Source organism: Lactuca saligna, chromosome 2 (assembly GCF_052625555.1).
Source record: "Lactuca saligna cultivar CGN05327 chromosome 2, ASM5262555v1, whole genome shotgun sequence".
Lineage (NCBI taxonomy): Eukaryota > Viridiplantae > Streptophyta > Magnoliopsida > Asterales > Asteraceae > Lactuca > Lactuca saligna.
The window spans coordinates 70,972,259-70,984,953 of NC_136418.1; the positions used below are offsets into that span (position 1 = coordinate 70,972,259).

A 12,695-nucleotide genomic window follows, 5' to 3' on the forward strand; every position below is an offset into this window, starting at 1 on the left:
CATAGAAACAAGATGAGTCGTTTTCGGACCAATAAGGCTCATGAAGAGTCTTATGGCCCAAAATACTATTGCTTAATAAATGTAGGTCCAACTAGGGCCCAAATGAGGATTTTTAGCCCAAAAGAACTAAGTTGAGAGGTTACTGGCCCATTAGGCCCGATAAGTGAATATCGGTCCAATAAGAGGTCTAAACCGGGAAGTTACACCCTGCTCCCGAGTACATTAAAGGAAAGAAAAGAAAAGAAAGGAAGAACAAGGAGAGAAAAGAAAAGAAAGGGAACAGAAAGGATAAAGTATTATGTGCTCCCGAGTTCCAAAGAAAGGAAAAGAAAGTATTCATTTTAGGTGCTCCCGAGTTGAAAGGCAAAGAAAAGAAAATAAAAAAAGATAATTATACCATTCATGTTATTGAGTAAATATTTTAAGTGTTTACAACCCGACATCCATTCCACCCCACCCCACCCCACCCCACCCCCCCCCCCCCAAAAAAAAAAAAAAAACCAACTCTCCTTCCTCCCGGTGTACTTAAAACACAAAATATTTAAAAAAAAAAAAAGGAAAACCGCATGTTATTCAATTGTTTTCAAGATGCAAAAACAAAAACCACAAACAACTTTAAAAAAAACAAAATTGTAAACCCATAATATCAATCCAGTAACAATCACCCAAGGTTATTCAATCACGTGCACCCATCATATCTTTGAGGAAACCCATCCGTATCTGAAGGGGACAACTAAACAATGTCCTAGATTTTTCTTAATTTGCTGCCAAAAAACTTAGAGCCCTCGGTAATTCATGGGGTTCCAAACCCACCAACTCCAATTCTCTATAAATTTCGCCCCCTGTATACTCCCGAGGATAAGCTCTATCAAATATTATATTACCCTCCCTGATAGCACCAGCCACATTATCAACCGATTTCATTATCTTTGAGTTAAAATCTTCTTCTTCTTCTTCTTCTTCTTCTTCTTCAAATTTCCTCTTTTTACTCTTACACTTCTTTGCACCTGAAGACTGCCCTTGTGAAAACGAAGTTGGAATAACACCCTGAATGTCATCATCAAGATCAACATATTCGTTCTCCAAATGAATTTCATTGTTAGCTAACAAGTCATCAACTTCTTTAATTGTTTCAACTTGAATTTTTTTCAATTTTATTTAATCGGTCATTTCTTTCTTTCGCTATTTCAGCATGTGCACTAGATGCCCAATCCCTTGCAAATAATACCAACATATCATCGAAGTTTGCAATCTTTTTTGTCCTTAACAACGCAGCCTTAGGTTTTGACTGTTTAACAACACAAAAATAATTAATATTGCAAACAATAACATAAAATATTAAAAAAATAACATAGACATAAAAGGAACACTTACATTTATTAAATTATCCCATACTTTTTCCTCCACTTCTATTAGTTGAGTAGACGAATTCCAAGAGAGCCCGCTCAATGAAATTCCCCTAAACAAATCGTGCCATTGCGAAAAATGGTTTTTAAGGTTTTGTAGCTATTCTTCATATGACTTTTGGTAATATTCATTTGATGCTCTTTGTTCAACTCCTCAACCATTTGAGCATATGCAGTTGGTGTGAAACTACCATTCACCCTATTGCCTATCTCTAGTTGTTTAATCATCGCTTTGGTGTACGCACAATCCATTTTATCTGACCATTTAACTTGTTCCTTTTCACTACCACTAGCTTCTTGTTTGCTCATGATGACTTTGCGCATAGGAATAAAAATTAAAGAATCATACATTGTTAGACCATAATACAAAGCATAATACTAATGAAAAATATGAATGGTAAATCACATAATTAATCTCAAAAACCAATCCTCAATACAATGTGAAATTGAAAACAAAATGTATCAATATGAAACTAGTTTACATACTAATTTAATTGTTTGAATGTGCCAAATAATTTGCCCACGTTTCATTTACAATTGAATTCCTTAGTTGATCTGCCCTATTATTATCCTCATATGTTTTTGTTGAATTACGATGATCTTGCTCTTGTGGTCCGTTTAAGATCTCCTGCATCACCTCATCTTCATGATTTATGTCGCGGTCTTCATCTAATAAAATGTTGTGTAGAATACAACATGCCAAAAATATGGCAAATTGTGTTTCACAAAAGTAAAATGGTTCTGTTGTACTTTGAATGATAGGAAACCTTCTTTTAAGGACACCAAAAACTCGCTCAATGGTGTTACGTAAGGAAGCATGAAAAAGATTAAACGACTCATTAGAATTTTGTGGACCACGCATGGTGGTGGTATTGGTGTTTTGTTGTTAGGGTTACGCCTGGGATTCCTGTGTGGCGGTATCTTTAACTATACGTTTAAAAGATGACGATATGGATAAGAATAAATGAATAATGAATGTGTCTCATGAACTAAATTGCTATAGTTCAACAACAGATGATAGTATGAGTCTCACAGATAGAAGAGCGAAGGTTATTCGTAAATCTGAATATATGAACAAGCGTATGGTTTTTCCATAATATTTTAAAGATTGAACGCGATACTCAACGTAGTAGTAATAGCGTGTGAATTATATTAATATGATAGATGATACAACGATCACGAAAATTTGACCCTTAAAACGGTCTCCGATTACAAGAATTTAAAGGAAGTAAAAAAAAAACTTTTAGCCGAAGTCCTATCTTATAACAAAATTTGAGGTTTTCGCAAGTACTACTTGCGACATGTGTTGCACTTGGAGCTCGACTCCGCATCCGATTGCTTCGACTCCATAAGATGCCTATCAAAGGCGGCATGTTGTTCCCTTAACTCTGCGAGGGCTGCATTCGTTTGTGCTTGGAATGCTTCGGCGCGGAGGTGGATGTCATTCTGCAACATATCCAGACGACGGATATCGGCCGTGTGGACTTGTACTTCCACGTTGACTTCTTGGATTCGGTTTGCTTGAACCCCTGATTGGTAGGACTGGTTGGCCAGTTTACCTACCATCGCCGGAAGTGCTCGGTCGGCTGAACCTCCGTCCCTGATGTCGTAGAAGTCTCGACACATACCGTAGGGAGAGCGTATCCCTTGTTGGTGGCTCCAGTGGACGAGGTGACTTCCCCAAACGGGAGTCGGTCCTTGGAAGTTCCTCCTAATGGCTGGAGGGTTGATTATCTCTGGTTCCGAGTCTGTACCAGAATCATCCCCTCCATCCAACTCGATAGGCTCTTCGCCCTCTTCCGGATCCTCCTCTATCCATCCTTTGTTGCCTTGGTTTGGGTAGTAGGGGTCCCCATGCGGGTGAAATCCATCCATTTGACTATACGAGAATAGGGTTATAAGATTTGAACAAAACTTGAGAACATGTAATACTAATTAACCTATTGTATGCACCAAATACTCCTATAGTATTTAAATTGTACGTTAGATACTAGTGTCTATTTTGTTAAGTTTTGACTTGTTGCTCACTACGATCATTCCTCGATATACGTTAGACTAATTTCGGATAAACATAGTTGATCATGCTATATTCGTCCCAAATTCGATTACATATCTCGAGAACTAATCGTAGTGTCCAACTTGTCTTAATACTTTTGTATAGTTCTCATCATGAAAATATGTCGTTGCATGCATGTATTTTGGATTTTCATAACCTAAAATAATCTATTTATATTAAATAAGGATTTTAGGTACGAAAACTTTTGTCAGAGACTTTGAGTCCCTAAGCATTTATAGTTTGTATATCTTATGAGGTTCGATATACTTAGTTCACTATAAACAATGCTCTGATACCAATCTATCACACCGCCAAACCGGAACGGCAGAAACGTTCGGGGGCGGATGACTTCATGTGGTAACGTAATAAATGAATACATAGTAAAGAAAGCAATACAACCATCATATATATAATTGAAAGTTTACATTGTTTAAAAGAGTACATGTTCAAAACCAATTACAATATGATGTCAAAATATGAAATTAAACAGGCACCGCAACGTCCCTTCTCTAAAACCTGTTTGTTACCTGTAATTACTGAATCCCTGGGACATACAAGTAGTTTTGAAAGAGTAGATCTACATTTAAGTTGGTGAGTTTCATAAGTATTTAATGACAATGTTTTTATGAAATGAAATGTTTTTTTTCTTGTTTGTTTGTTCCTCGAAAATCCTATATTTTCTGCTAGTATAAATGTAGCCTTCTTTCAAGACCAATGTTTGTTTCTAGTAAATGTATGTACGTATAAAATTTCCAATATATCTGAAAAACCCCATAAATCATTGTTCTTTTAACACTCTTATGTGAGTTTTATAACCATACTATTGACAAGGAATACCTATACACAACGTTCTTCAAGCGTTGGAATGTTCTGATGTTTGTCACCCCAAATGGTGGACTGTAGCTAACAGTCAGGGCGCGGGTTGTCAAGCTCGTATAGATCTATACATAAACAACATGCTCCCCCTCCAAAGGATTCTGGTATATAATACAGGACTTGAAATGTGTACTCGAACGTACGTGAAGTTAATGTCTCACAAAACTTAGTATAAAACAGATTTACGTGTGAAAATATTCGTTCGTTATTGTATATGAAAGTAGCTTCTTGAAATAGTAGTTCCATGTATGTAAAATTTCGTAGTATTCTCGTAAGACTATACCTATTATAGTTTCCTAAAAGTTTGTTTCGTTTGTATAATAAACCCTTAGTGAAAATGTTCACTTGTTATGAAAAGTGTAGTTTTTGTAGTGCCAAAACCGACACACAGAAATGTAGTATAAGCAAAGTATTTGATTTATATAAATACATAAATCGTTTCTCATTTCAAAAGATAAAATGTTGTCGTGGTATAATTTGCATATGAAAGTTTCCCTTTAATAGTTTTAAATCGCCTATGATTCCTTTGATAAAACGCGTAAAGTGAAAGTTTATATAACACACGATAATAATCGACCTCGTACGTTGGGCGTACGCATGTACGCGGGTCGTACGCGTGCTTCATGCGTGACCGAGTCCTCGACTGCCTTGGAGCTCGGATGGGACGGGGCATAGCCTCGCACAGGCGCGACGTGGACGATCTGAGGCCAAGGCCTCACGTACGCTGGGCGTACAGGGGTTACGCTGGGCGTAACTCGGCCCTATCTGGTGACTCCCCTTCGGATAATAGCAAGGGTTTTTTAATTAAATTTATATATTAATTATTTAATAAACTTCAAAAATACATATCTTCTTCATACGAACTCCGTTTTCGACGTTCTTTATATCCACGCGAAGGTGAGACCATACTCTACAACTATCTTTTAGATCCCGTTGGCAAATTCCGAAATTATTTTTATTATTTATTTTTAAAAGGTCGCGGTAAGAAAATTTCTTTAGAACTTCATAACTTCTTTATCTGACGTCGGTTTTTGCCAGACTCTTTACCGCTGAAATACCATTGTTGAGACCTTCGATTCTCATTTAGGTCATTCCGGTCAAAAGTCGCTCGATCTCTGATTCAAGTTTTTAGCCGTCTGTCGTTAAGCCGAACTTGAAAAATTCCTAACTTTCTTATACGAAGTCGGATTTGGGCATTCTTTTTACGTACGATCACAATTTAATGACATCTAACATAATAGGTAATTTAATTAGTGATTTTTGGATATTTTATTTTTGAAGTAAATTTTATTACAACTAACGTGGTTACAATACTTGACTTTTTAGGTCGTTTACATGTAGTTGAAATATCGGGTTGTCACATCATCCCCCCGTTAGAGGGAATTTCATCCTGAAATTTAAAGCAAGAAAGATACAAGTGAATCAGAGAAAAAGATGCGGGTACTTTTGTTTCATCTGATCTTCGCGTTCCCATGTGAATTCAGGTCCTCGCTTGGCGTTCCAATGGACTTTCACGATGGGTATGCGACTTTGTTTCGTTTGTTTGACCTCTCGGTCCATGACTTCTACCGGTTCTTCCATGAAGTTGAGGCTCTCGTTGATCTCGATCTTGTCGAGTGGGATAACAAGAGTCTCATCGGACAGACACTTTTTTAAATTCGATATGTGGAAGGTTGGGTGTATGTTACTAAATTCACGTGGTAGATTAAGTTTTTAAGCTACAGGGCCGATTCTGGTGAGAATCTCGAAAGGCCCTATGTACCTTGGATTTAGCTTTCCACGCTTTCCAAAGCGTATTAAGCCTTTCCATGGCGAGACTTTCAATAGAACACGGTCTCCTACTTGGAATTCCAAAGGTTTTCTCCGTTGGTCAGCATAGCTTTTCTATCGGTCTCTAAATGCTTTCAACCGTTCACGAATCTGAACGATATTCTCTGTCATTTCTCGTATGATTTCCAGACCGGTGAGAGTACTTTCAGTATCTCGTCCTTTAGCTAGTTGTGTGTCACCAACTTCGGTCCAGCACAGAGGGGATCTGCACTTGCGGCCATAGAGGGCTTCGAATGGAGCAGCCTTTATGCTCGTATGATAACTATTGTTGTATGAAAATTCGACAAGAGGTAAGTGGATATCCCATGCCTTTCCAAAGTCAATCACACAGGCTCTCAGCATATCTTCCAAAGTTTGTATCGTTCTCTCACTTTGCCCGTCTGTTTGTGGATGGTAGGCTGTACTCATGTCTAATCTAGTCCTTAGGGAACTTTGTAGTGACTGCCATAACCTTGATCTAAATCTACTATCTCTATCGGAGATAATGGACATCGGAACCCCATGCAATCGTACTATTTCCCTTATGTAAGTTCTTGTAAGACTTTCCATCTTGTCAGTCTCCTTGATTGGTAGAAAATGCAAGGATTTGGTTAATCTGTCGACGATGACCCATATGGTATCAAGTCCACCCGTTGTCTTGGGCAACTTGGTTATGAAATCCATAGTGATCCGTTCCCATTTCCATTCCGGTATCTATGGTTGTTGTAGTAATCTTGAAGGTTTCTGGTACTCGACCTTAACCTTAGCGCAAGTAAGACATTTGCTTACAAAGGTAGCAATATCTGCTTTCATGTTAGGCCACCAGTACACTTTCTTAAGATCCAAATACATTTTATCTGAACATGGGTGAATAGAATACCTCGTGTTGTGCGCTTCAGTCATGACCACATCCCTTAAACCACCATGTCTTGGTGTCCAGATACGGTCCATGAGATAATAGGCTCCGCCACCCTTGATTTCTAGATTCTTTTCCATTCCTCTTAGGGATTCACCCGTCACATGCTCGGGTTGTAAAGCTTCCAGTTGAGCCTCTTTAATTTGTGTGGATAATTGGGAATGGATGGTCATATTCAGAGATTTGACTCTCCGACCAGTGTATTCTTTTCGATTGAGGGTGTCAGCTACTACATTGGCCTTTCCAGGATGATAACGAATCTCGCATTCGTAATCATTGAGTAACTCGACCCATCGTCGTTGTCGCATGTTGAGATCCTTCTGATCGAAAATGTGTTGAAGGCTCTTGTGGTCAGTGTAAATAGTACTCTTTGTTCCGTACATGTAGTGTCTCTAGATCTTTAAAGAAAATACCACTGCTCCTAACTCGAGATCGTGTGTCGTATAGATTACTTCGTGTGTCTTAAGCTGACGAGAGGCATAAGCAATAACCTTCCCTCGTTGCATAAGAACACAACCAAGCCCTTGATTCGATGCATCGCAATACACTACAAAATCTTCTATCCCTTTGGAGAGGGATAGTATTGGTGCGGTGCATAAGGCTTGTTTCAGAGTTTAGAACGCCTTCTCTTGTTTTGCTTCCCAATCAAAGACCACGCCTTTCTGGGTTAATGTAGTAAGAGGTTTCGTGATGCTAGAGAAGTTCTTTATGAATATGCGATAGTAGCCAGCTAGACCTAGAAATTGACGAATCTCAGTAGGTGTCTTTGGTGCCGACCAGTTCTTAATGGCCTTAATTTTGGAGGGGTCCACGTATATCCCTTTTTCGCTAACAACGTGGCCCAAAAATTCGACTCTTCGAATCCAAAATTCACATTTAGAGAACTTCGCATAAGGCTTCTCTGATCGTAGTGTTTCTAAGACCCTCCGTAGGTGTTGACTATGTTCTTCCTTACTTCGGGAGTAGATAAGTATATCATCGATGAATACTATGACGAACTGATCCAAGTAAGGATGGCATACTCTATTCATTAGGTCTATGAATAATGTTGGTGCGTTGGTTAATCCGAACGGCATCACTACAAATTTGTAGTGTCCATAACGGGTTCGGAAGGCTATCTTGGGAACGTCTTCCTCTAGCACTCGTAATTGGTGGTATCTGGATCGTAGATCTATCTTCGAAAAGTAGCTCGCTCCTTGAAGTTGATCAAATAGGTCGTCAATGCGGGGTAGAGGGTAACGATTCTTGACAGTGAGTTTGTTCAGCTCTCGGTAGTCGATGCACATCCGGAATGATCCGTCTTTCTTCTTTACAAACAAGACCGGTGCTCCCTAAGGTGAGAAACTTGGTCTCATAAATCCTTTTTGGTGAAGTTCGTTAAGCTGACTGGAAAGTTCTTGCATCTCTGCTGGTGCCAGACGATAAGGCGATTTTGCTACAGGGGTAGCCCCTAGGATTAACTCAATTCTGAACTCGACTTGGCGTTGTCGTGGTAATCCCGGTAGTTCATCTGGGAAGATATCGGGGAAATCCCGTACCTCTGGGATGATGTTTATATCCTTTACCTCCCGACTCGTATCGACGATGTGTGCAAGAAATGCCTGATAATCCTTCCGCAAACACTTTTGAGCTTGGATGCACGAAATGATGCGAAGGTTTGTACTTGATTTGTCGCCGTAGATCACTAGTGTTTCATGGTTAGGGAGATTTAGACGAACGGCTTTTTCAAAGCACATGATGTCGGCGCGAAGAGGACTTAACCAATCCATACCAACTATAACGTCGAAACTTTTTATTTGGACTGGCATAAGGTTGATTGGGAAAGAGTGACCGTCTAAAGTTAATGTACAACCCATGTATATGCAATTAGTGTTTTCTGTTTTCCCATTTTCCATTTCTACAGTGAATGATTCCTCTAACATGCTAGGTTTACGTTAAGTAAGTGAATAAAGTTTTGGCTCACAAAGCTTCTCTCTGCTCCGCTATCGAATAGGATGCATGCATATGAATTATCGAGAAGAAACGTACCAGCAACTACTGTAGGATCAGCTATGGCTTCCTTGTGACCAATAGCTAATACTCGTCCCACTCCGCCGGTATTTGCTGCCTTTGGACAGTTTCTTTTGTAGTTGTCACACCCCCGAACCAGACGGCGGAAACGTCCGGGAGTTGTTGTGACTCAATTGAATACCATCACAATGAATATACATGAAACATAACATCATTCGTCACCAACATTTGAATATTACAACTGATAGTGTTTACATCCATTACATTGTCTCAAAACATTACATTCTCAAAAGTAGATTGTTCGATACTAATTAACACACAACAAAACATCATTGAGTACAATTCTTCCTTCACTTTATTTGTTACCTGAGAATACAAGTATTTTGAAAAACGTCAACATATGAAATGTTGGTGAGTTCATAAGCGGTATTTGAAAAACAATGTTTTGTATCGTTTTGAAAACCACCAGAAAATCCGATATTTTCTGAAAAGAGCTTTTGAAAACATTTGTGAAGATCCATAGGTATGCTTGTTTGTTTCTATAGTTGTAAGAAAAATGTTCATCAAAATTGTGTACGTTTTGAAAATCGTGTGTATTGAAAAACCCTAGGAAAACCCGATGTTTTCCTAATTCCTTGGATTCCATGAAGTTAAAATAAAACCATTGCAGCACGCGAAGTCATTAAGTCCAGGCGACGTCGGATTATTTTTGCGCATGATTAATTGCTATAAACACGCGTTACACAAACGACCCGTTTATAACTATACTAACAATCCCGTAGGCGTCGTCCGTACTAATCACGTTATCCAACCGCCCTGACTTCTTGTAGTCCCATATCCGAAGAGAAAAAGGGCACGAAGACCACAATGACTCCATTAACCGGTTGGGGATAAAAAAAAAAGGTACGAGGGGTCCTTGACCCGCCTCGCATAAAATACCGACTTTACTAGCAATACCATAGGACCCTTGGGGACCAATAGTATATAATCCATTGAAAGTTCTTTTACGTTGTGTCAGATCATGTAAGACCCAACAACTCGTAAGGTAGAAGTCTTCGGGCCTTAAGATCAGGTCATTGGGCTAGCTAGGCCCAACAAACAAGATTTTACACTTTGGGGCCCAAAGATGGTGCGTAGACGTCTGTGCAATCTCACGTGTATATTGAATTACCAAATGTTTTCTTGTATGAATCGAGTTATTGTCGTGTTAGTATTTTCGGATTGTTATTGATTCGAGACCGAATCAATTCGTTTAACAACGATTTTTGGTATTGTTGTGTATGGTATTACGTAGGTAGTCGCGGTTCCAATATTTGATCAAGTTGCGTGCATTGAATTAGCCTTGAAAATTTTCTGTTTTCAGCCCCTCATTGTTTTTAAAATTTACTCTTTTCAACCCTCTAATTAAATAATTTTCCGGTTTGGTCCTTAAATAATTTTTCTTGACATTTTACACCAAAAATTATTGAAATTAATATTTTTCAGCATATTTTTCATTGAAAACAGTTTAAGTCCCTGAAATTGCAGTTTTCTTGGTTATAGCCCCTCTTTTTCGCAGTTTTTACAATTTTGGCCCAAATTGGAAATTTTTTGCAACTTTGGTCCTTTTTAAATTGGAAAAGCATTTTAAACCTTTGAAAAGTACTTGAAACCTTAGTAGTCCACTGTTTTACAGAAAAACACAGTTTTGGCCCTCTAAAACAGAAAATTTCGCATAATGGGCCCTATTGGGCCAAAATTGTCATTTTTAGCCCATTAAGCTTGAAATTTATATTTTTAATCCTCCAAATGAGTATATTTTCAGAAAATATTTCATTGAAACTGTTTTGACACTCCTCATCCATCAGAATTCGTGACATGACATTTTGGGCCATTTAACTTTATATTTTTATCATTTTATGTCCAAAAATTGAGTTTTTAGTCCAAATAAAATGTTATTAAGCCATTTAGCTATTTTTCTTGGAACACTTTGTATGTAGAAATATACTTGATGCTAGTATCATTAATCATAAAGTATATCTCGGTTTTTAGGGGTTTTAAGGCTAGATCCAACATTATAACACACAAAAACACACATATAAGCATAGAAATCATACAAGGCATACAAAACATATATAGATCTACACTTTCACTTGTATTCCCCCCCCCCCCCCCCCACAAAACTCATAAAAACAGAAAATAAGGGGTATGAAGCTCACCTTGGAGTTGATGGTTCGGTTTTTGGATGAAGAAAGTGAGAGATTTCGGCCTAGCTTGCTTCTTGAGAGGATCCAAAAAACTATGATGTTTCTAGTAGGATAATCAAGAGATTTGTGATGTTTCTAGGAGGATTTGATCATAGATGAATTTATACAACTTGAGGGTGAAGTAACTTACCTAGCATGTGAGTTTGATGAACTTTCTTGTGCACACACACCCACTCACGGGTTTATAGAGAAAATGGAGGAGTTCATGAGGTTTTTGGGAGTGAAAGGAAACATGAATGATTTTTGGTGAGGGAGAATGGACTTAGGCCGAGATTAAGAAGGGAGAGAGAAAGGAGATATTTTTTTGCATGGAAACATGGGAAATACATAGATACATGATGTGTATTACACTTGGTTATCCTCCATACAATAATGAGGTGTCATGTTTAGATTAGTTTGGTCCTCCTTGTTAAGATATTTATTTATTTTTACACACTTGGGCCGAAATGGAGTAATCATGGAGGAGTTTGGGCCTTATCTTGGTCCGTACTCGAAATTATGAAGCCCAAAAATAAATTTTCGGCCCATTGGGGCAAATGAAATCTTTTATGGCCCAACAAGGCTCATTAGAGATAAGATGGATTATTTTAGGCCCACATGGCCCAAAATGATAAAGTTTTATGAATGTGGTCTATTTAGAGCCCAATTAGGGTTTCTAGGCCCAAGATATTCAAGTTGAAGGTTTATTGGTCCATTAGGCCCAATAAGAGAATCCTAGTCCATAGTGAACTTGAACCGGGATGTCTAGGGTTTTCAACTCTTATTTGAGCATATGAAATATATTTGGATGAGAATAGAGTATAGTATTCACTTAGAGTACAAGTTATTACCCTAGGTGAACGATTGCATGAGCGTAGAATTTCCTAGCAAAATTGCAAGTTGTGACATCATCCCCCCGTTAGAGGGAATTTCGTCCCGAAATTCTTTCGAAAGATAGGTTCGTGAATGAGAGAATAGGTGAGGGTACTTCTGATTAATCTAGTCTTTACATTCATTTGTGAGTTTCGACCTACATTTTGCATTCCGTTGATCCTTCACAATCGGAATGCGGCTTTGTTTTGTACGCTTTACTTCCTTATCTAATACATTGACTGGTTCTTCGACGAACATGAGATTTTTGTTTATTTCGATTGCTCACAAAGGAACGATAAGAGTTTTGCCTGATAGGCACTTTTTCAGATCTGAGACGCTGAGCACAGGGTGTACGTTTCCGAGTTCTACAGGTAGCTGCAGACTATAAGTCCTTGGACTAATCCGAGCAAGAATCTCGAACAGTCTGACGTGTCGTGGGTTTAGTTTGCTCGTTTTCTAAGGAGAATCATTCCTTTCCAAGGAGATTCCTTTAATGACCTGCGATCCCCGACTTTAACATCCTA

General features: G+C 38.5%; 1 pseudogene; it reads right to left on the bottom strand.

Annotated features, from left to right (window-relative positions):
* Positions 1 to 675: 675 nt before the first annotated feature.
* On the bottom strand, positions 676 to 1,715 carry LOC145029809 (uncharacterized; annotated as a pseudogene).
* Positions 1,716 to 12,695: the final 10,980 nt, after the last annotated feature.